The sequence below is a fragment of the Cebus imitator genome, unplaced genomic scaffold, assembly GCF_001604975.1.
Source record: "Cebus imitator isolate Cc_AM_T3 unplaced genomic scaffold, Cebus_imitator-1.0 Scaffold335, whole genome shotgun sequence".
In the NCBI taxonomy this organism is placed as follows: domain Eukaryota; kingdom Metazoa; phylum Chordata; class Mammalia; order Primates; family Cebidae; genus Cebus; species Cebus imitator.
Window position 1 is genome coordinate 1214514 of NW_016107650.1, and position 25956 is coordinate 1240469.

At 42.4% G+C, this 25956-nt stretch overlaps 1 protein-coding gene and 1 pseudogene across 1 annotated transcript in view; both read left to right on the plus strand.

Moving 5' to 3' along the window:
- The window catches only part of RIPOR2 (RHO family interacting cell polarization regulator 2), a 234457-nt gene that overhangs the window by 42392 nt on the left and 166109 nt on the right, over positions 1–25956 (plus strand). The window lies entirely within an intron of this gene.
- LOC108287054 lies at positions 13853–23916 on the plus strand (annotated as a pseudogene).

Below are 25956 nucleotides of genomic sequence, written 5' to 3' on the forward strand. Positions count from 1 at the left end.
TTTTTTGAGACAGAGTCTCGCTCTGTTGCCCAGGCTGGAGTGCAGTGGCACCATCTTAGCTCACTGCAACCTCTGCCTCCCAGGTTGAAGCAATTCTCCTGCCTCAGCTTCCTAAATAGTTGGAACTACAGACACATGCTGCCATGCCTGGCTAATTTTTATATTTTTAGTAGAGATGGAGTTTCATCATGTTCACCAAGCTGTTCCTGAACTCCTGACCTCGTGATCCACCTGCTCAGCCTCCCAAAGTGGGTGAAGGAGAACAAGGAGGCGGTGCTCCAGTGGTTCACAGAAAACAGCAAATAGTCCCCGGACCTCAAAGCTACCTGGCCCCATGCATGGGGCTCATGGTGTCCAGCCCATGTTCTCTCTGCCTGTGAGCCAGTCTAGTTGCTGAGGACAAGGCTGTCCGAGCACCTCCCAGTCCCTGTCCCTTGTGTCAACCCTGCCCCAGGCCTGGCATGACGCCTGTCGCCCAGGACCCCGGGGCTGATCTCAGGGAAGCCCCGCTCCAGGGCCAGATGAGCAGGAGCTCTTGGTGGACAATGGATGGCCTGGGGAGGCCGCCCTGTACCCCCTCAAACCTTTCCCAAAAGACCCCAAATCGGATTTTGCTGGGATTACAAGCATGCGTCACCACGACAGGCCCTAATTTTTTGATATTTTGTTTATCGTAGATTTTTTTGCCCATAGTCCATAGAGAAGAAATACATAGAATCCTAGGGGCAATGAAGAATCATGGAAAGGCTTTGAGCATGGAAATCAAGAAATCAGATTTTCTGGGTTAGAAATATCACTCTAGTTGCAGATTGGAGGGTAGATTTGGGATGCCAGATTTTTCATACAAACATCTGTATTTATAGTCACCAAAAATATTCCTTGGGGGATTGCTATTAACTTTATAAAAATGGTTCACAAGATAAAATCCCTGTAAACAAGAAACATTTGTAAATATGTACTAATTTGTACATATGTCTGATGGTAAATTTGATTATGTACAACTTCTCAAAAACACACTCCTGTGTTTTTGCAAATGATCATTTAGTTGAGATTCTCAAAGAATTACTTGAGCAAGCTGATGAACACATCATGGAGTATAAATTGCAGAGGAGACCGTTTTCTACCCAAAACACAAGAAAACAAACAGATTGAGGAAGTTAAGGGGAAAAAAAGGAGAAAAAGAAAGGCTTGGCAGTTTGAGAGTGTGGGCTCATTTACATCTGAAAATCCTCTCATGCTGTTCTCTGCACCTGGAATACCCTCCCCACTGCCTATTCCATCTCAAGGCCCAAATCCAGCTCTATTCCTAAGAATTGTTTGATTGCTCCAATGCATCCATCTCCATTTCCCCTTTAGTCAGGGGCCCTGAAACTTCTAAGTGTGAGAATAACCCAGAGGACTTGCTAAAGCAAAGTTACGGTTTCAGTATGTCTGGGGTGGGGCCTGAGAATGTATTTCCAACAAGTTCCAACAAGATGATGCTGATGCTGGCCACAGGCCTCGCTTTTGGAGCCACTGCTTGAAACCAGCGTGTTACTGAGACTTTAATGCACATACAGCTCACCTGGGGGTCTTGGAAAAGATGCTACACTGAGATCTCAGTGGTTTTCAACAGATGACTTTTCTCACAAGGAACATTTGGACATGCTGGAAATTTCTCGTTACACACTGTGGCAGTGGGAAGAGAGGAGTGCTTTTGCTTGTTACTGGCACCTAGTGGGTGGAGGCCAGAGGTGCTTCAAAAGATACTAGGATGCAAAGCACAGCCTCCCATCATCCGGAATTACCTAACCCAGAATGCCACTGTTGGGAAACCCTGATTTAAACCATACAATTTAGAGACCATCACCGTTTGCTATTGCTCATGCAGTTTCCTGAAAGCAAGCACTATGTCTAATAGAGAAATTCGGAAGCTCTTCCTTTCTCTGGGCCAAACACTACCTTCCCACCCTCCTCCCTCCAAATGCCTAATACAGTGTTTACTACATAGAGAGCATGCAGGAAAATGTTTTTTAAATTACCCTGGAACACTTAAACTTGTGGTTCTCGGGCTTAACTGTATATTAGAATCGCCTGGGGAGTTCTTAAAACACAAATGCCAGCGTCCCACCAGCAGAGATTCTGATTTCATTGTTGTGTGCTATGGCCTGCATATTGGGCATTTTAAAAGCTCTGCAGGTGAGCCCAATGAGCAGACAAGGTTGAAAATTACTGGAATCCATCCTCACTAGTTAGCAGTTCACACTGAAACTGTGAGAGTGAACAGTAACAACTGCAGCCAACTGCTTGAGCATACATGTGATCGCAGCTAAGGAAAGCCCATTCCAAGACAAGTTAGACTCACAAAATGTCACTAATTACTGCCTGTGAGTTGTCCATTATGCTATGTGCTAGGAAAACAAAATTGCAAAGTTTAAGGGCTCTGCCTTCTACGGACCTCCTAGTGCAGTGCAGAAGTCAACTATGAGCATTACAATAAATGCGGTAATAGAAGCCAGTGCAAAGTACCTGAGTCACGCAGAGGAAGTGTCACACTAAAGGAAGTGACTTACTTTTCCCAGGGGCTTGTGGGAGTTGGGGAAGAGGCTCCCAGAAAAGCCTCTCAGCTGGGTGTTGAAGGTAAACACTGTTGATTGGTACATCAGCGTGGCTGGACACAGTTGGATTGGCTGGTGTTAAAAAAAAAAAAGAGCAGAAACTGTGGCAGGAGAGAATGGAAAGGGGAACAGCAGGCTTGAGAGCATGAGGCCATCCATGAAGAGCCACATGCTCAGGGGTCGGAAAGGTGCAGACAAGAGGCAGCCAGAGATGATCAAACAGAGAAGTGATATGAGGAGGTAAGCTCACGGTGATCCCCACGTCCTCTGCACACTTGAGGGCTACAATTGAACAATGCATTCATCAATTCCTGTTGTGCAGTAATCCAGGGTCAGAAAACAATTAACAGCAGCCTGTGTTTATCTAATTTTTTTTTTTAAACGGAGTCTCACTCTGTCACCAGGCTGGATTGCAATGGCACCATCTTGGCTCACTGCAGCCTCCACCTCCCAGGTTCAAACGATTCTCCTGCCTCAGCCTCTCCAGTAGCTGGGATTACACACACACACCACCACACTCAGCTAATTTTGTATTTTTAGTAGAGACAGGGTTTCACCATGTTGACCAGGATGGTCTCGATCCCTTGACCTCGTGATCTGCCCGCCTCGGCCTCCCAAAGTGCTGGAATTACAGGCGTGAGCCACCATGCCTGGCCCTTTATCTGATTTTTTCAATATTTTGTTTATTGTATTTATTTGCCCACAGTTTATAGATGAGACCTGAAAAATATGTAGAATCCAGGTGGTGAAAGGCCACATGAAAAATGATAAGCAGTTCGCACTTTGTCTAGGGGCAATGAAGAAACACTGAAAGGCTTTAAGCATGGAAATGAAGGAATCCGATTTCCTAGGTTAAAAATATCACCCTAGTTGCAGATTTGGGGGTAGATTTGGGATGTTAGATTAGATCTTCATAGAAACATCTGTATTTATAGTCACCAAAAATATCCCTTGGGGGATTACTATGAACTTTATAAAAATGGTTCACGAAATAAAGAATTACTTGAGCACATACAAGAGATGCTTTGCATGTTGTATTCTCTGTGAGCAGAGCTTTGTGGAGTTGTGCAAGACTGCAGCCCTGCCACGTTCATCCCAAGTTCACTTCCCTGATGCTCCTATGGCACACATCTAGAGGATGACAAGCTGTGGACAAAGGCTGGACTGAGCTGCGGGGACTGGCAGCTTCCCAGGCAAGGCCTGGCTGTCCAGAGTCCTCCCTCCCCATGGCCGCTTGCCCCTACTCCCCTCCCCCAGCGATGGCGCCCTGGGATAGCACACTTGATCCAACCAAGTGGCTTTCCTCTGGGACCATTTCTCTTCTATCCTGATGGACCCTTTGAGACAATTCTTCCCCCCTCCAGCAGCTCCCACTGCCAGAGCCTCGCCCTCCTCCACAGCCACTTCCACCCCAGGGAAGATCTCTGTGCACTCCCAGACTGAGGGCCCCTTTAGATGGAAAGCAAACAGCAGAGCCAGGGAGCCTGTTAAGGCTGCGATCCTGCTCTCCAGTGCAAAACCCTCATAAGAAGTGAAAATAATGCAGAGGAAAGAAAAAGCCTCCAAACGGGTAGCTCAGGCCTAGTTCCCAGCCCCTCTTCCTCTGAACCAGATGGCTCCCTTGGATTTCGTGTATCCCCTAGTGGCCTCAGCAACCAAGTTCTGCGTGGCAGAGAGGATGGGTGGCCACAGGCACCGGGGGCAGCACCAGCTGTTATCACAGTAAAATGTCTAAACAAAATGTGAGCTCAATTGGCTGTCAGGGTTCACTGTACATCCAAGAAGAGAGAGACAGAGATAATCCTCATTTTAAGATAAAGCTTTAAGCTCAAGTAGAGATGGGGCAAGCGTAGACCAGCCTGGGATCCTTGGAGTATGTTTCCGGTATGTGAGGTGTCGTGGTGCTCAGTCATCAGCACGGGTCCAGGGAGCCAGGGAGCAGTGTTCCACCCACGGTTTCCAAACTCAAAACTTTGCCTTATGGTGGCCGCTGACATCCCAATCCATGTCCCACTGCTCTCATAAGTGCCCCAACGTCTTCCCCCACATCCTTTACGTTTTTTGTTCTTTCCTCTTCTGCAGGTGAGAATAAAGGTAGAAAAAGCAAAAGTGGGCTAGGGAGCAGCAGTGGTGATGAGCGTCATTACCGCAGATCAGAAATCGTCTCAGCACCACGGGACCTGCAAATGGCTTCAACAGCCCAGTTTCCTCATGGCTTATCCCATGGTGTTTCTGATGGAAACAAGGTTCTATATTGTGATGTACCCTAAGATGCTTCAGAGCAAAGTCATCAGACCGTGAAATGGTATTTGCTGACCTGTACTTTCTTTGATTTGTGTTGGGCCAGACTTTCACTAATTCACAAAATAGAAGCTGAGTCTTCTCTTTCCTTAACCTCCCCTTTATATTTCTTTAACCTATCTGCTTGGTGTATCCTCCTCAGAGTCCAGTTCCTCACATCCTCTTATTCCCATCACCTGGAAAAACCTACACTTTGGAAATTACTTGTTTCCCAATTACTGTACCTCAGAAATTACGTGTCATACGTTTGTCTGGGAGCTTACATTTAACAAAGAACAATACAGTTAGCCAAAGGAATGCACTCTGAATGAAATGTTAGGTACCAGTTAACTCAAGAATCAACTCTTGGGCTCCACTACAACTTAATTGATCAAACAGTCTCGAAATTTAATGAGATTTTTAAAATGATACTAAATCAAAATTTAAAGCAGGCATTAGCAGAATTGCTCTCAAAGAGTCAGATAGTAAATATTGTCATCTTTGGGGGATACACAAATTGTGTCACTGTTCAACTCTGCCATTGTAATGTGAATGCAGCCATAGACAATACATTAACAAAGGGACATGACCCTTTTCCAATATAACTTTACTTACAACAAACAAACAGTTGGCAGACTGAATTTGGCCCTCAGGTCTCAGTTTGAAGACCTCTGGTGAAGGATACATCTTGAATTACTGAAAGTAAGCATGTGCACATGTACATGCACACACATCCCCCCCCATAACTTATTCCATGAAAACCAAGTTATTGGGCTAAATGCCCCACTTAAAAGGCATGGAGTGGCAAGCTGGATAAAAAGGCAAGACCCAGTAGTACACTGTCTTCAAGAGAGCCATCTCACATGCAGTGACACTCATAGGCTTAAAATAAAGGGATGGAGGAAAATCTACCAAGCAAATGGAAACAGGAAAAAAAGCAGAGGTTGCAACCCTAATTTCAGACAAAACGTATTTCAAATGAAGATAGAAAAAAAAAAAAAGACAAGGGCATTATATATGGTAAGGAGTTCAATTCAACAAGAAGGTCTAACTATCCATTTAGGATATATTTAATGTCTGCACTCAACACAGGAACACCCAGATTGATAAAACAAGTTCTTAGAGACCTGCAAAGAGACATAGACTCCCTGACAATAATAGTGGGAGACTTCAACACTCTACCAACACTATTAGATCATCAAGGCAGAAAATTAGCAAAGACACTGAGGACGCAGAGGCAGCATAGTACTAAATGGACCTGATAAACCTTTACAGAACTCTCCACACAGAACAACAGAATATACATTCTTCTCACCGCCACATGGCACATACTTTAAAATTGACCACAACTATTCACAAAACAATTCTCAACAAATGTAAAAGAATCAAAATCATACCAAACACACCCTCAGACCACCGAACAATAAAAACAGAAGTCAAGGCTGTAAAAATTGCTCAAAATCATGCAATTAAACATGGAAATTAAACAAGATGCTCCTGAATGACTTTTGGATAAATAATGAAATTAAAGCAGAAATCAAGAAATTCTTCAAAAATAATGAGAACAAAGATATACTATACCAGAATCTCTGGGACACAGCTAAGGCAGTGTTGAGAGGGAAATTCACAACACTAAATGCCCACATCAAAAAATTAGAAAGATCTGAAATTAGCAATCTAACTTCACAATTGAAAGAATTAGAGAAGCAAGAACAAATCAACCTCAAAGCTAGCAGAAGACTAGAAATAACAAAAATCAGAGCTGAACTAAAGGAAACTGAGATGTGAAAACCATTCAAAAGATCAATGAATCTAGGAGGTGGTTTTTTGAAAAAAAATTAATAAAATAGGCCACTAGGTAGGCTAATAAAGAAAACAGAGAAGATCAAATAAACACAATTAGAAATGCCATAAGAAATATTACCAGTGACCTGACAGAAACACAAGCAACAAATAAATGTGTCTTCCATGCAAAGATGTCCTTATTGCAGGTGTTTTGCAATAAAGACCTTTCCCTGGTGGCACTTTGTTTGCTTGGCTCATAGGATATTTAAGCTTGAATTGCTGTCATTCTTTTAAAATCATGAGGTTTTACATGTAAATCCAGATTGGTACCAGTACCATGCTGTTTGGGTTGCTGTAGCCTTGTAGTATAGTTTGAAGTCTGGTAGTGTGATGCCTCCAGCTTTGTTCTTTTTGCTTAGGATTACCTTGTCTATTTGGGCTCTTTTTCAGTTCTGTATAAATTTTAAAACAGTTGTTTCGGCTGGGCGTGGTGGCTCACGCCTGTAATCCAAGCACTTTGGAGGCCAAGGCGGGTGAATCACCCGAGGTCGGGAGTTCAAGACCAGCCTGACCAACGTGGTGAAACCCCGTCTTTAAAAATAAATAAATAAATAATAAATAAATAAAAATAGTTGTTTCTAGTTCTGTGAAGAATGTCTTTGGCAGTGTGATAGGAATAGCATTGAATTTATAAATTGCTTTGAGCAATATGGTCCTTTTAATGATACTGATTCTTCCTATCCATGAGCATGAGATGTTTTACCATTTGCGTCTTCTCTGACTTCTTTGAGCAGTGTTTTGTAATTCTCATCGTAGACATCTTTCACCTGCCTGCTCAGCTGTATTCCTAGGTATTTTATTCTTTTTGTGGCAATTGTGACTGTGATTGCCTTTCTGATTTGGTTCTTGGTTTAGCTGTTGCTGGTGTATAGGAATGCTAGTGACTTTTGGGCACTGATTTTGTATTCTGCAACTTTGCTGAAGTTGTTTATCAGCTAGAGGAACAAATTTGTGCATATTGGAACCATGTAAAATGGGGAGTACCTGTAATGTGCATGATAAGACAAGTTATGAAAATTTCATGAGAGCTAAGATTTAGAACGGACTGTGGAGGTCACTCAGGCCAACTGGCCTCCACAGAAAGGATCTCCTCCTATACTACCTTGTTTTGTGCAGAGCTCTTCAGAAAACACCGTTATCAATTGCTTTCCTAACTCAGTGCACCGATTCTTAGCAAAATCCTGTTAATACAACACTCTGGCCACCAGGAGGAGTGTCAGGCTCCCTGCCTTGCCCCCTAGGGCTTTGGTGCCAAGAGCCAGAGCTTTTAAAATGTCATAGTGGATGCAAAATGAATTGAAACTCTGAGTCCACGAGAATTCTCTCTGTGGAACTCTCTCTTATCCCAGAAATCAGGTACAAGAAGAGGGATGTGGGGCTGGATGGAGTTAACTTCCCTCAGAAGTTCTGGAGTAAGCGGGTTAGACCAACTCCCCTAACTCTCCCCTTGGCCAGCTGTCTCCAGGTTGCTGTTCTTTTTTTCCTTTGAGGGCTTCATTAAAACCATTCAGGCTGAGGTTTGGATATGGGTCTGGGAGATATGAAGGCCACTTAGCCAGTCCTGGGGGCCACCCAATCTAAGCAGAGGACTTCTCAGGGCTCCAAGAGGCCCAGCGCACTGGGGCCCAGGGAGGTTTGATTATGAAATTCCACAAATATGAATGGCTTTCAGCCACTGTGCATAGATGTCCCTTGATCACCTAGCAGGGGGACATAATCCTAGTAACTCACTGGTTGAGGTTTCCGGAACTCTGTATTCCGTGTCTCGTGGGAAATTACCTTGTTGCAATGTACCTCCTACTATACTTCCAGACAAGCTGCCCAAGAAGTCACACAACAGAATGGCTCACAGACTAAATTAAAATCCTCAAATGACATAGGTTATTAAAACAATTTAAAATACATAGCAAGAAGAGATTTGGTAAAGCAACGTAAGATCAAGAGCAAGTGGAGTACAAGGATAATATTATCTGAATCCTAGGGTGTACAAAGTTTATGTCCTCTCTCTCAGCTGCATCAGCCTCCAGCACTGAAGCTGTGGTTCTGAAGACCAGACCTACCTGAGGTTCGAGCCAGGGTTCTACCAGCAGAAGGTGCCCAGGCTAATGACACATGCTTGTCAGAAGGACACAGGAACAGAGCCGTGTATGCTGGTCACACTCGTAGCTCATTGATTAGACTACTGAACAGCCATGGGTTTTATGTGTGTTTTGGGCAGAGAACATGTGGGTCATGGTAGGTACCACCAATGACCGGCCAAACTGAAGTCTTATGAACGTGGAGTACACATGCATATTTTATGTCTCCTGAGTATTTGGATTTTATTACATACTTAATGTATGTAATACTTAATGTATGTAATACATATGACTCATATGTCTGATGTACATGTAGTGCCCAAGTGCCTCGTGTATATTTATGATCTCATAAATATTAGGACTCTCCTGGCCCATTCATTCTTTTCTATCTATATTTAACATGCGCATGCTCTACTAACTGCTGAATACATCTTATGAGCTTATGACATATCCCATTTTTTTTCCTTCTACAGCATAGCTGAATATTCTCAAACAATGCAACAAATGCATACTATGAGTCACCCTTAGAGTATTCGATTCTCTTATTCTAATACATCATACAGAAAAGTTTAAACTATAAATCATCACCATCATAGTAAACAATATCGAAACTGCGGCGTTTAAACTATTCACTCATAAGTCCAATCAATCTGTTTTCTCAGAAGCCCCAGGGTATGACTCATGGTTGTGGCTTCTGGAGATCATGAGGCCATATGAAGCTCCGAGAGTCCAGGTATAACATCTTTGTCACCAGCTCTAATTGTCTGCAATGTCAGAGATCCTCTTTTGGTACTGAGTTCTTATTTGCTGTTTATCTTTTGTGCATCGTTAGAAGCATTATCAGTGATAGTTTGGCAAATACCCACCTACTAAAGTTGATCTGGTCTTGTCCTTTGACACGCCGAGAAACTAAGACCTTTATCTTTTCAGCACATTGAGACATTATTGCCTAAAAGCACATGTTACAATATGACTACAAACATCATTTTGGATAAGCCAACTCTTCCATTTGAGAAAATATCCAGGAACTGAGAGTGAGGATTCAATTTTTCATATATTATGTTTTGCTGCATTTGGCCTGTTTTATTTACATTGACACAGCAAAACGTATTCAATATTAAACCTATGCAGGCCGGGCGCGGTGGCTCAAGCCTGTAATCCCAGCACTTTGGGAGGCCGAGGCGGGTGGATCACGAGGTCAAGAGATCGAGACCATCCTGGTCAACATGGTGAAACCCCGTCTCTACTAAAAATACAAAAAATTAGCTGGGCATGGTGGCGCGTGCCTGTAATCCCAGCTACTCAGGAGGACTCTAGCCTGGGTAACAAGAGCGAAACTCCGTCTCAAAAAAAAACAAAACAAAACACAAACCTATGCAAATAACTACATCACAACAAAAGGTAAAGAAACTTGGAAGGGCGCGGTGGCTCTGGTCTGTAATCCCAAACCTTTGGGAGGCCGAGGCGGGTGGATCATGAGGTCAAGAGATTGAGACCATCCTGGCCATCATGGTGAAATCCCATCTCTACTAAAAATACAAAAAATTAGCTGGGCGTGGCGGCACATGCTTGCAGATGCAACTGCTCAGGAGGCTGAGGCAGGAGAATCGCTTAAACCTGGGAGGCGGAGGTTGCAGTGAGCCGAGATTGCGCCACTGCATTCTAGCCTGGATGACATGGCGAGACTCCATCTCAAAAAAAAAAGAAGAAAACAAAACATAACAAAACTTACTAAATGCACTTTGCATAGTGTTTACCTGCTATTCTAAGAGTAAAATCAATATATATCTTTTTTATTTTATAAATCTTATCATTTTAAGAAAAGTACAATTAGTATAAATAAAAATATAAGTATTACAAATGTAACAATTTTTCTCAGAGATTTAAGATGCCACAATCATGCAAATAAGCAAACAATGATCCTAGAAATTAAATAACATGATTTTTTAGATTAAAAACTCAGCAGATACGTATCACCAACAGAATCTTTTTGAAAGAATGATGGCAGCATAAACTTCAACAAAATAATGAATTCAAGAAAGATGAAGATGCAGGGTTTGAGAATCAGTGTAGAGGAAAAACTAGTTGGCTTGTCTAAATATGGTATAGATTTAAAATTAGCAATACACCGTTAAAATCTAGATTAGACACTGCCAAACGTTTTCTGTAAAAGGGCCGATCGTAAATATTTTCAGTTTTGGGTCCATATAGTCTCTGCTGCAACTACTCAGTTCTGCTGCCAGATAATATGTAAATGAATGGGCAATAAAACTTTGTTTACCAAAGGAAGACACAAGCTAACCAACCCCTGTTCTGGATGATTATAACATAAACATGGCAAGGACAAGGCATGATAGAGAAAAGAGAAGTTCAAGACACACACACACACAAAAGACCAGATGTCAGGTCGGCGGGGGGGGGGGGGGGGGGGGGGGGGACGGGGAGGAAGGTCAAGCCAATATATGTGTTTTCTACATAATCATTATTCTTTGAGTTTGACAGTTTATCACATCTTTTATAAGGTATGTATCTGAAATCGAATGGGTCAGTTGGAACAAGATACCAACTGGAAGGGTGTTCAACCAAAAGATAAAGAGAGATTAAGAAGCGATTCACAATAGCTGGGCATGGTGTCTCATGCCTGTAATCCCAGCACTTTGGCAGGCTGAGGCGGACAGATTACCTGAGGTCAGGAGTTGCAGACCACCCTGGCCAACACGGCAAAACCCTGTCTCTACTAAAAAAATAAAAATCAGTGAGGTGTGGTGGCAGGCACCTGTATTCCCAGCTACTTGGGAGGCGGAGGCAGGAGAATTGCTTTAACCTGGGAGGCAGATGTTGCAGTGAGCCGAGACTGCACCATTGCACTCCAGCCTGGGTGACAGAGACTCTGTCTCAAAATAAATAAATAAATAATAATAAAGAAGCTATTCACAATAGAACATTAACCACAGTATGGTCAGTTATTTTAGTCCTAGGTTATATTAGTTATTACTTTCTTGATCTTCAGTTAAGCTCTACTTTCATGAAGTCTACTTCTGAACTGAAAGAGTCTTGAAAATCCCAATTCTGTCTTTGAGTAGAGTCTGACAGGTTAATCATCAGTTAGTGAGATTGTTTGATGCTTCTTCTAAAACAATTTCAGAGCTGCAGTTTGTAGCAAGACCCCTGAGATCAATATGAGGGAAAAGCAGGATTGTTATCTGTTGATAACAAGGCAGTATAGGCCGCGTTTATTAATTATGATCAGCATTACCAGTTTGGAGTTCAGAATCTTCTATTTAGAGATCGTGCCATTGCACTCCAGTCTGGGCAACAACAGCGAAACTCCGTCTCAAAAAAAAAAAAAAAAAAAAAAAAAAAAAGGACTTCCAGGTATTCCTTTAGAGCAGAGGCGCCCAATCTTTTGGCCTCCCTGGGCCACACTGGAGGAAGAAGAATTGTCTTGGGCCACACATGAAATACACTAACACTAATGATAGCTGATGAGCTAAAAAAAAAAAAAAAAAATTGCAAAAATCCTCACAGTGTTTTTAAAAAATTGACAAATTTGTGTTGTGCTGCATTCCAAGTCCCCCTGGGCCAGTACGTGGCCTGCAGCTATGGGCTGGAGGAGCTTGCTTTAGAGGATAGAAGTAGAATCAACAGGTCAAATTTACAAAGAAGCAAATTTCAGCTCAGGATAGAGGAGAATTTTCTAGAATATGACTGGCTGATAGTGGAGTCTTGAATGCCCAACTCTCTGGTGACTGAGCAAGAATCCTGGCTGGCTGGCACAGCCATATGGACAGGTGTGGCTTGGTGAAAAGAGTGTGGTCCAAAGACCGTGGTCAAGTCCTGGCCCTGCCCCTTACCAGCTATGTGACTTACATGCCAGCAAGTCTGTTTCCATCAAATAGAGGTAATGATACACATTGCATAGGGTTCTATCAATTGAGTCTAGGGTGGAAAGAGGTTTGATGTCTGACTGACTGGTGGTGCCCTGTGGAAAATTACCTTGATGCAACAGAAACCTCTAAGTATACTCTGCCAGACAAGCCATCCCAGAGGTCACCGAACAGAGAGCCTCACCAGCCAAATAAAAGGCTCAAACCACGAATTTGATTTAACAATTTTGAAACATATAAGGAGATGAAACGGAATAAGACAGTCTTTTAAGATGCTTACAATAGGGTTACAAGTGAGGCGGAAGGTCCACACTACATAAAACCTGGGGTGAGCAGTGTTCATAAGACAAAGACTGACGCTAAACTGCTAGCAGATTGTGTACCTCGGAGTTTCGCTGTTGTTGCCCAGGCTGGAGTGCAATGGCATGATCTCGGCTCACCGCAACCTCCGCCTCCCGGGTTCAAGCAATTCTCCTGCCTCAGCCTCTCGAGTAGCTGGGACTACAGGCACGCACCACCATGCCCAGCTAATTTTTGTATTTTTAATAGAGACGGGTTTTCACCTTGTTGACCAGGATGGTCTCTATCTCTTGACCTCGTGATCCACCTGCCTCGGCCTCCCAAAGTGCTGGGATTATAGGTGTGAGCCACCGCACCTGGCCAGGAAGTCCTTTAAAAATACTTGAACAATCTAGTCTTCTCATCTCCAGACGACACATCTCCAGCAACATCAGCTCTTCTTCACATGGTAGCTGTGTTTAGATTTTAAACTGTCCAGCAACATCAGCTCTTCTTCACATGGTAGCTGTGTTTAGATTTTAAACTGTCTTTGGTCTGTGACATGCTCTCCAGCGCTGAGCAGTGTGTTTCAGGTGAAGTCAGGCAAGGATAGAGCACACAGCACGACAACTGCATTTTCTGAACAGAATGCTTCTCCTATTGCGCAACAGCAATATTTTGGTTTCTTTTCAGATGGAGTCTCGCTCTGTTGCCCAGGCTGGAGTGCAATGGCACACTCTCGGCTCATTGCAAACTCCACCTCCTGGGTTCAAGCAATTCTCCTGCCTCAGCCTCCCACGTAGCTGGAATTACAGATGCGTGCCACCATGCCCGGCTAATTTTTGTATTTTTAAGATGGGATTTCACCATGTTGGTCAGGCTGGTGTCGAACCCCTGACCTCGTGATCTACCCACCTCAGCCTCCCAAAGTGCTGGGATTACAGGCATGAGGCACCACACCTTCGTTGGTGTTTATTAAAGTCAAATAACCTGTTTTGCACTAGTTCCCAAATTATTGTTTAAAGAAACACTGATCTACCAAATGTAAGTGCCTTTTAAAAAAGTTCTCAGTGCTCAAACAAGAATGTCAAATCCTAATTCAAAGTTCTGCAAGTTTCTTTATTCACGAGTCCTCCACAAAGCATCATGACACAGTGGTTAAGAGCATAGACAGTGGTTTAAATTGCATTTCTGCCAGCTGTGTGACCTTGGGCAAGTTACTTAACCACTCTGTGCTTCCACTTCCCTGTAGGTAGACTGGAATTCTAATAATAGTACCCATCACAGAGGGTGGTTATAAAGATTAAATAAGTGCACATACATGAAGGCCTTCAAACAGGGCCCAGTATGCAGTAAACCCTCAGGAAAATATTAGTTAACATCATGCAACACACACTACAAATCTCCTAAAGAATTCTGCCCAAGAGTGTTTGAACCGTGCTTCCCTAGGTCTTTGTCACACTGAACTATTATCAAGACTTTTCCCATTCTCTGTTCATACAACTGACGTCTGGAACCCAAACGCAGGATGTTGGCATCTGTACTATTACATTTCACCCTGTTTTCAGTACCTTATTCCAGCCTTTCTATACCCCTGGAATGCTGATCCTGTCATTCATTCTATTAACTACCACTCCAAAACATGTAACATAAACTAGAAGTTTCCCTGAATGACTTACTGCTGTCAGTAAATCTAGTTTGCAGTTGGCCACACGCAAGTACCCTGTCCATCAGTCCTGACGTTTCTTCACCTAGGACCCACGGATACTTATAGGATTGACGTCAACCAGGGGTCTCGGGTGTCCCAGAACACCCTACTTCTCTTTCTCATGTTCCGTAATAGCAAGTGTGAAGGGAACGGAGGACACAGATTTATCCTGTCCATGTTCCTGTCATCACCTCATGAAGAACAAGGCAGGGCAAGCCAGCTTGGATGTCCTGAGTAACTGACTGCCTTCCATTCTCACGTTCATAATCCACTTGGGGTAGGGTTCCCAGAAACAACGTGCTCCTGCTGAGACAGTCAGGGCCAGTCAGCAACTTATTGTTGTCAAGAGATTTTGATCACTTGCAGCCTTCTTTTATTTTAGTGGTTAAAAAAAAAAAATCATTTAGTCTGTGGAGCCCCTGGTCCACCTCTTGCCTGTCAGAATCCAGCTTACCTAAACTGCTGTTTCTGGTTATTTTCTGGCAATGTTAGAAGAGAAGCAGGTTTTGAATTCCAAGCAGTAACCGGCCCCTTTTCTCTCACCAAAACTGCCTTTCTATCCTAGTTGATAATGGTTTAAGTAACGCTGTTTCCTCATGGTTGTTGGCCAATTCCCTATCACCAACTGGAAAAAATCAAGATCTCTCGTTTGGAATTGTTCACAACAAAAATGTCTACTGGTAGTCACAAAACGTGTGCATAGGGCACATTTCCTGAGGAGGGGACCCAAGTCCAGTGCTCTTCTGTTTCATTTAGAATTGCTTCCGTTAAGCGGATCTGGCAGGTGGCAGAGAGGCTTGTAGGGCTTCCCAGGGCCTCAGTGCCCGCCTCGGCAGCAGTGATGGGTTACACAGAGCACCAAGGGAAACCCCACCCAGGCTGCCTTGTCGGGACGCCAGGGCACCAGAGCAAAGGGGAGGACCACAGGGCCTGCTTTTCCTCTGTCGCTACATGTCCTCTCAGTTATTGGGCTGATTATATTTCCTAAATCATGGGTGAATTCATGTCAATAATAACTGAAGCTTACATTTTAATGAGCATTTACTATGGGGCCAGATACAATGCTAAGTGCTGTATTTTTTTAGGGTTGTTTTTAGAGATGTGGTCTGACTGTGTTGTCCAGGCTGGTCTCCAACTCCTGGGCTCCCAACTCCCCAGTAGCTAGGACTATTGACGCGCACCACCCGGCCAGCTCCAAGTGCTTTAAAGGCGTCATCTCATCTAGTCCTCACAGCTCTGTAAGACAGTAGTTATTATTCCAACTGTACAGATCAGAAAATTGTGAGTAATTTGTCTAATGTATCCAGTAGTATTAGCCCCAGTTATGTGTGTTAGAAAAAAGGGAGAAAAACAAGATGTAGGAGTTTCTTTCTTTTTCTTGCTCATATATAAAAAGGCTGGAAGTGCTCTTCCGGGACCTTGTCAGCAGGCACTCAAAATGGTCCAGCATTTGACATACGGACGTCGGCTTTCCTACAATACAGCCTCTAACAAAACTAGGCTGTCCCGAACGCCTGGTAATAGAGCTGTTTACCTGTATACCAAAAAGGTTGGAAAAGCACCAGAATCTGCATGTGGTGTGTACCCAGGCAGACTTCGAGGGGTTCGTGCTCTAAGACCTAAAGTTCTTATGAGATTGTCCAAAACAAAGAAAATGTCAGTAGGGCCTGTGGTGGTTCCATGTGTGCTAAATGTGTCACCACAGGACCAAGCGTGCCTTTCTTATGGAGGAACAGTAAATTGTTGTGAAAGTGTTGAAGGCACAGGCAGAGAGGCAGAAAGCTAAATTAAAAATGAAACTTTTTTGAGTAATAAAAATGAAAACACTTGCTGTAAAAAAAAAAAAAAAAAAAAAACTAAGGAAAAAAAAAAAAAAAAAAAAAAGGCTGGAAGCAAGGAGTGCAGGGCTGACCTGGTGTGCCAAGGTGTCAAGGTCTGCGGCTCCTTCTGTCACTCCCTGTCATCCACATGTAGCTTCTTCCTCATGGTCCATGAGGACCGCTCAAGTTGGAGTTATCAAGTCCTTGTTGTACCAGCAGAAAGGAAGCAAACCAAAGAAGAGGGTGCTCCCCCCGTCAGGGACGCTTCTCTGAAGTCCCACATGGTATTTCTCTTTCTATCCTATTGACTAGAACTTAGCCATGGCCACACCCACCACAGAGGGTAGGAAAAGGCTGGTCTCTGTTCCAGGCAGCCAGGGGCCCAGCGCCACTAACACTCAGGGCTTAAATATTAAGGGATAAGTGGAGAATGGGTACTGGGGGACAACTGGCTGTCTTTGCCATAATTAGAGCCAGGATCGGATTCCAAAGCTTGTATGGTACTGCCTTATGTATACATATATATTACAATTAGTCATTTTGTTTAAAAAGATGAAGTTCTGGAAATACAGCTTCAGTAGTGAGGCCACATATACGTATATGTGTGTATATATATGTGTGTGTGCGTGTGTGTGTATATATATACTTGTATATACATATGTGTGTATATATATATCCTTGTATACAGATATATATCTATGTGTTCAAACTAAAGGAATTGAATAGTGAGGCAAAATTAAAATTAAACCTGAGGCAAAATTAATATATGTAGAGTTTATTTGGGCCAAGTTTAAGGACTGCAACAACCCAGGAACATAAGATTCTAGTTCCCTGAGGAGATGCTCCAATAAGCAGCAGTTACAAGCAGGTTTCTGAAGGAAAAAAGAAGAGGTAGTTCCTCAATTGTTTACCAAGAATTCACATTAAAATAACCTAAGCCGCTGATTGGTGGTACGCTGTTCTTTGTGTCACAAATTTCAGCAACATGAAGATAATGGGTGAGGCAGGGAAGAAAAAGAAAGTACAAAATGTCTTTAAACAATTGCTCCCCAGGCATGGGGGCACCCAATGTAATGCAGTCCCAACCTCCTGTCTCTCTGGGCCTGCTAAATTTTGTAGACCTTACATAATGCAGACTGCTCTGAGCTATTTTTCTTTTCTTAGTATTAGCTCGTTTTTAGTGGAGGTATTTCACATTTATTGGGACCTTATTAGGACTATCTGACAAACGAATATATTGTACCCATTTTCTACGTACAGAAGTACAGGTCCGTCAGCCAACTACTTTTATTTGATTCTTAGTAAGCCACCAACTAAGCAAGTCATAGGGCTCAAATGTAAGGGAAAAAGATGTTCTTTGGCTTAATAAATACTTAGTGTCTGAATAAATGATAAGCTCACTTGGCCCCAGAAATATGTAGTTAGCAAAATGCAACACTAGCAGAGAATGAATCTTACTAGGGCAATAGTTACAAGGCAAGCTGAGTCATAGAGAAACGGAAAAAGAAATCTCCACTAAATTAGTTTCATTCACATTCAGTCACACAAATCCCTGAATAATTCATTTTGTTTGAATAGACAGCAGAACTAAAAGAATGCGGATCCTGGAGGCAGCAAGAACCAAACACAACGCTTACTCCTTTATTTCCCTCTGCACAAAGCCAGCCTTTGCAAAGGGGACTTTGTTGAGAAATGCTTTTGGTTTTCATCTTCTCTACTTTCTAGATAGAATATATGGATTTTTACCACAAATATGTTTTCTTTTATTACTTAAAAAAGAGATCTTTTGGAAGTTAGAGATTGCTAAACCATTATTAATCTTTAAAAGTTTGCTATTGAGACAAGTACCCTGGATCGAGGTCACTTTTCATCAGTCCATTCCTCATAAGGCAAACACGGAGGGGAGGAGCCCGGCCCAGGGTCTGCGCAAGGTCTGCCAAACGCTGCTTTTGCAGCGCTGAGGAACAAGTGAGCCCCTTCCTCTCTATGCTACCTTAGGCATGCAAAACATAATCAGCGTTTATTGACTTTTTCTGTCAGAAACCGTTCTAAATCTCTTTTAGGTCGTACCTCATTGAATCCCTGCAGCAAGCCTGTGAGGTAGGTGTTACCACACTCTTTTTCACAGATGACAACACGTGGAACAGAGAGGTTATGTGACTTGCTCAGGGTTACACATTAGCAAGTGGCAGAGCTAAGAATTCGACCCTAGACCATATGGCTCCAGAGTCTATAGTGTTACCCACGACGGTGAAACGTACCAGAGTGTGGGTGACTCAAGGCTCAGTGGGCTGAAGGGGTGGCCAGGAGACCCCGCGCCCCCCGAGTACAGATTTATACTGATAGTTTTGGAACCAGAGCAAGCTCGGTAAAAGCCTAGCGGGCTAGCATAACTGGGTGCAGGGCAGCGGGGGCCGGGGGGGGGGTGCGGTGCTGGGGGAGGCACAGCAGATACCAAAGGCAAGAAAATGTTCCCTAGAGGTGGAGAGAGAAAGCCTTTCCCTCCATTAGGTTTCCTTCTTTGTCATTCAAACTTATCCCTTTCCTCCCCTACGTTTGGAATTCCTTCTGCTTTACGGGAAGAAAAGTGTGCAGGGTAAGCAAGAATTAATGCTGACTGTTTTTATTTTAGAATCCACTGTGGCTCTATGGGGAAGGAAACCTGGGAAAATATTTGTTTGGGTTGATAAGTGCTTTCCACTTACCCATGAGGCAACTCTAGGCTCACAGAACATAGAAAGCAGCCATTGAAAGCCTTATCCAAAGATAAAATTCTTTATGACCCTGTTGGTTTTCATCCAAACTCTACACCCTTTTGTTCAAGTGAAGGAAAGCAAAGGCAGTGGCAAAATAGAAAAGAATTTCAACTATTTGAGACGCACCCTTGTTTCTGTATCTCCTACAGAGGTGGAGAAAGTTATCCCACAGAGAAGTACAGCAGAGGAATTTGAGATAGAAGATGGGGACAATGAATGTGCTCATTCAGAGAGCCCGCAAAAGCCTGTGTGCCCCAATCTCCATTCCCCTGTTTCCGTCCAGCTTCACTCACCTTCTCTGCTCCCATCCTGGCCAACCTCACTCACCTCTCCAGAGCCCGGCTACATCAACCAAAGGAAGCCTCTGATGTGGCGGCAGGGAGACGGGAGCGGAGGAAAACGCCAAAGCCCAGAAGCCCCCTGGGATTCCACAGCGCACGTGCCTTTAGACCCACCTGACCTGTGGTCGTGGCAGGGGATTCTGTGCACCTGGAGAGTTACAGCGCTCTGTACCTACCACTCCTCATTCACGCTTTACCGTCCAGGTGTGAGGGGCCAACTGCCTTCCTAATTCACAAACCGTAGTTGCACCTGTGGCTGTGACAAGAGCAAGCGAGGGAAGCCACGGGGTTACTCATGAGCTCATCTTCACGTCAGGGAGCACAGAGTACTACTTTAAAAATCCATTTATATAAAATTGCATGTATTGGTAAAACAGTATGTTGGGTCACATTTTAGATGACCAGGTGTCCCGATTTTGCTCTCTTGGTGACACGGAAAAACCTTCCAAGGAAGCTTTCCCACTATAACCGGTGCGACTCATATCACTTCAGTAAATAAATCGGGAAGCACATTGTTGCTTTGTAAATTTCTGAATCTGGACAAAGCTGACAGGAAAGTAATTTAAAGTTATTCATGGTGTTTACTGAGATTCTTAGCAGCTTCTCAATGGCTCTTGAAGCTACAGTGCTGAGTTTGTGGAATGGCAGAGAAAACTTGGATTGCTTTAAATAGTCAAAGCTGAGGAGCCTATCTAAGATGATGTTCTCTAATGCATCCTAGCAGAGGGCTTTCACCTGGGGCTCTGTAGGTATGGGCTGTCCTCTTCCACTTGCTCCCTTTCCTACAGTGTTATATTTAGTGGTCAAAAACATGGTTACTAGCCAACCAACAGCAGTATTATCTATTAAGTTCCTACTATATGACCGATGCTTTACTTACATAACTTCATTTAATTTCTCTGAAGGATGTATCTCTATTTGTATCATGCAGAGCTAAGAGACTGGTTACTTACAAAGCCAGTAAGTAGTTAAATGGAAATTGGAACCCAGATTTGTCAGTTTTAAAACCTGTGCTTTTAATTATCATGCTATACCGCCAACTTGCTTCCAGTAACTCAAACTAGCCTTGTAATTTTCCAAATTAAAACTCATCATATGGATGACAGACGGACCATTTATTTGGCTCTGGGTCCCAACATGGTATAGAGGAAGTTTCTTTCCCCAGCAAAGCAGAACTGGAGGCCTCCCATTAACACGCATTAATAATTCTTGCCTAGAATTCTGCAAAAGTCTTTTTGTAACACCAGACAGCTGGTTACAGTAAAAAGAATGAGATCCAATTCATATTAATTCTACCAGGAGCTTTTCAAAATGGGAAGCTCTTGGTGTCAGGTTTGCAGAAGACACATTTCTGTGTGGGAATGTGGGCTCATTAATGTGTCTTGGGATGACAAGGAGGAGGGTGTGGTCTCTCCCTTAGGACAGTTAATGTGCAGGGTGACTTTTAAAAACAGAAAAGGAATGTCAAGTTAGGGCTAACAAACCAGCAAAAAAATGTCTGTATCATTTCAAGCAACTATTGCCCACTCCTTCTTCGGTTCTCAGTTTACCTAGGAATAGGCCAGTGGGAGTGGAGCAGAGAGAGGATCTTTGCAACCTATACATAGGATACACGACAGCTGAGAGAGGAAAAATCAAGCCCGTTGTTTCCCATTATCTCATAAGGAGTGATAGAAAATGTTGAGCGGCCCGTTATAAAAGGAAGTTGGGGATGGGAAGAAAATAGTTCATGAAATAGAGAAAATCATGTTAAACCTTTCTCCAAAAATATGTTAAGTCTCAATAGCATGCACCTCAGGCCTAAGCTAATGTATGCGGTAGGAGAGGTATATGTCAGATGCATTCTGTGACGACTTCCATTCTGGGACATTTTCACATCTTAGCCTGGGGTGCTCACATGGCTCTGGAATTCTCCCACCAGAAGAAACAGGAATGAACGTTTACTGAGAATTTACATGTGTCATCTATTTAATTCTTATAACAGCCCTATGAGCACGGAAGTAAAATTAGTCCCATTTTATGAATAAGGACACTAAAGTATAAAATGATTAACTATCCTGCCCAAGGCCTCACAACCCAATAGAATTTAGGATTCAAACCTAGGCAGTCTTATCCCAGAGCAATATTCCCAACCTCCATTCACCATGAAGCATTAGTGACAAAAAAATGTCCATCAAACTTAACCCTAAATAATAAATCTCTGAAGATAGAATTTCAGAGACTGGGCCATCGGGTGTGAGGAGATACAGAGAGGTTGGGGAGAGAAGGGGACATTTTTTCTTGGCCAATTTGGTGGAGCCAACTGACTTTTATATGCAAAGATGTTTGGTATAAATAAGACCCTGATACTAGTTACTTAAAGTGATATATATTTATATACTCATGTGAGGAGTGTGGGAGCACAGAGGAGTGAATAAACGTGCTTGTTTCAGTGAATTCTTTAATTTTAAACTTGAAACACTCTCACATTGGAAACGAGGACATTCAGGCTCAGTGAAATGATGGGATATGCGTAAAACCACGCCGCTGGTGACCTTCGGCTTAACAAAATACTTCTGAAACTGCAATAAGTTGGCCTGAAAACAGAGCCTGTAGAATGAAAAAGACTCACTCACACTAGATTCATATTTGAGCAATACAGTAGTTTTTAAAGCAGTTCTCACTTTAAAAGTTTTTCTCATTCTAATAAGAGATCAAAATCCCACTCTGGCAGTTGCAGAAAAGCTTCAATTCTCACAGCTTAGCAGACCGAATGCTGCTTTTCCCTCCTGGGCTCATTGCAAAATAAACACCTGGCCCTGACCTGGCCCTGACTGCCCTTGTGTTAACTCTATATCCATGGAGTTCTGACTGACATTCAGGCTGGCCGCCCAACATCCACTGCTGATATTACAGCTTTAGATGAATACCTGGAGCTGGGGAGGGAAGCTTCCTCTGCGCTGCAATAAACACTTGTAACTTTTTTGGAAATTCTAATGACTGTAATTCTCAAAACTTTTACATACTGAATAATTAGAATTTCAAGAGAAAGGTGTTTCCAGAAACCAACAAAACCTCAGGGCAGCCTTTCAACAGGAGCAAAGCCACCCTCCCACCACTGATGTGCCAGGGACGGGACCTGGCTCTTTCCTTTCATCAAGATTATTAGCCAAACTAGAAAATGTTTATTACACGATTCTCCTGAGTTTTCTTATATTTGAACAACAAAATATGAAACTCCTTTGCTTTATTTAGACATTGGAGATGAATATTTGGTCTCTATTTCCTGTGATGTGTCTGATAGAATTGGCTCTTCAAGTTGAAAGTGGCTTGTGTTCTGAATTTCCCTGTTTTAAATGAAACATGTACCTTTATTATGATTTAAAAGGCATATCAAAAAAAGGGAAGGGGGATACATAGTCATTGTACACCTTTTAGAACATTCAGAGAAGTTTCACACAAAAACAATTGAAAACTCTGGCAATTCTACCACAATTTTTGGTATTCATTTCTATACATACAGCTTATTTGACACAATATTGGTGTCATTCTATATATATGCAGTGGGTTTTTTCTTGTTTCTTAACATCACATTTTCTAGAATAATTTAGTCATCTTTAAAAACATAATTTAAGTCGTTTCACAATATTAAAAGGCATATATATGTTCCAATACATGTAGCTATTTCCTTATTGTCATGCATTTGACTGTCAGCAATTTTTTGTCATTATAAATAATGCCATAGTGAGTATGTTTGCACGTATTCTCCTTTCTTGTTATTTTCTAGATATAAAATTACTGCATCAAAAGGATGAATTTTTAAAATTATTTTAGCATATTACTAATTTGACATCCAAAGAGGCTGAACCAATTAACGCTTCCACTAGCATTTCTTTAGCTAATAAATTTGACACTTTTTTCAAAAATTTTTAACTGTGGCAAAAATACATATAAAATTTAGCATGTCACTCCTCGTTAAGTGTACATAGTTCAGTACTGCTAAAGTATATTCACATTGTTGTATAACCAACCTTCAGAAATTTGTTTTTTGCCAGCTTTACTGAGATATGATTGATAAATAAAAATTATATATATTTATGTATTTACAATGTGATGTTTCAGTATATGTATACATTGTGAAATGATTACTAAAATCAAGTTAATTTACATATCACCTCACATAGTTTTTTTTTTTTTGTATGCTGAGAACAATTGATTTACTCTATTATCAAATTTCAAATATATTATTCAAATATACTATGCATTATTATTAGCATTGTTTTATAGATGGAGTCTCGCTATGTTGCCCAGGCCAGACTTGAACTCCTAGGCTGAAGCGATCCTCCTGCCTCAGCCTCCCGAGTAGCTGGGACTACAGGTGTGCACCACTGGGCCTGGCTAACAATACATTATTATTAAAACTGTAGTCACGGCCGGGCACGGTGGCTCAAGCCTGTAATCCCAGCACTTTGGGAGGCCAAGGCGGGTGGATCACGAGGTCAAGAGATCGAGACCATCCTGGTCAACATGGTGAAACCCCGTCTCTACTAAAAATACAAAAAATTAGCTGGGCATGGTGGTGCGTGCCTGTAATCCCAGCTACTCAGGAGGCTGAGGCAGGAGAATTGCCTGAACCCAGGAGGCGGAGGTTGCGGTGAGCCGAGATCGCGCCATTGCACTCCAGCCTGGGTAACATGAGTGAAACTCCGTCTCAAAAAAAAAATAAAACTGTAGTCACAATGCTGGACATTAGGTCTGATTACTGAGGATTTGTACCCTTTAATCAATATCTCCCCTTTCCACCATCCCACACTTTTCTGAATTTTCTGTTCATCTGTACTTCTCTTGCAATGGTGTCCTTTGCCCAGTTTTTCACTGTGTTCTTCATCTTTTTATTTATTTATATTTGTTTATTTGAAAGAGTTCCTCATTAAAGTATATTTCCCAATCTCTGTTATACATGCTGTAAATATCTCTAAATTATTTGTGTTTAAACTCCTACAGTTAAAAGTTAGTAGTTTGGTGAAATTTACAAATGAAGATAGAGATTCATCACTTATTTTAGCTGTATTGAGATTTAATTCACATACCATACAGTTCACCAGTTTAAAAGTGTATAAGTCAATGGTTTTCAGTCTATTCACAGAGTCGTACAACTATCACCATTATCAATATTAGAGTAATGGGTGTGGGGAAAAGAAAGCCCATGCTCATGAGCAGTCACTTCCCACTTCTTTCACTCCAGCTCCTGGCCACCACGAATCTACTTTCTGTCTCTGTAGTTTTGCTGATTCTTTACATTTTATTTCAATAGACTCATAAAATATGTAGCTTTTTTTGTGGCTGGCTTCTTTCACTTAGCATAATTTTTGTTTGAGACGCAGTTTCATTCTTGTTGCCCACACTGGAATGCAATGGCGTGATCTCGGCTCACCACAACCTCCACCTCCCAGGTTCAAGCGATTCTCCTGCCTCAGACTCCCAAGTAACTGGGATTACAGGTGTGCACCACCACACCTGGATAATTTTATATTTTAGTAGAGATGGGGTTTCTCCATGTTGGTCAGGCGGGTATCGAACTCCCTACCTCAGGTGATCTGCCAGCCTCGGGCTCCCAAAGTGCTGGGATTACAGGCGTGAGCCAGCATACTGTTTTAAAGGTTCATCTATGCTGCAGGGTGCATCAATGCCTCTTACTTTTTGTTGCCAAATAATCTTGCACTGTATGACTATACCGCACTTTTCCATTCATCAGCTAATGGACCTTTGAGTTGTTCCATTTTTGGCTATGATAAATAATTGCTGCCACCAACATTTGCACACATGTTTTTGTCTGTACAGCTATCTTTGTTTCCCTTGGATATATAACTGGGAGTGGGAATGCAGTTTTGGGGTGCAGTTGACCCAGGTCACCCAGGTAGTGAATATAGTACCCAATAGGTAATTTTTCAACCCTTATCCATCCCCACACTTCTCTTCCTCCTCTAGTCATCCCCAGCATCTATTGTCCCCATCTTTATGTCCATGTGTACCCAAGCTTTTGCTCCCACTTATAAGAAAGAATATGTGATATTTGGTTTTCTGTTCCTACATTAATTCACTTAGGATAATGACCTCTTGCTGCATCCATGTTGCTGTGAAGGACATGATTTTATTCTTTTTTGTGGCTGCATAGTATTCCATGGTGTATATATAACACATTTTCTTTATTCAGTCCACCATCAATGGGCACTTAGATCAATTCCTTGTCTTTGCTATTGTGAATACTGCTGTGATGAACATGTGAGTGCATGTGTCTTTCTGGCAGAAGGATGATGTTCTTTTCGATATATATACAGTAATGAGACTGCTGGGTTGAATGGTAGTTCTGTGTTCTTTGAGAAGTC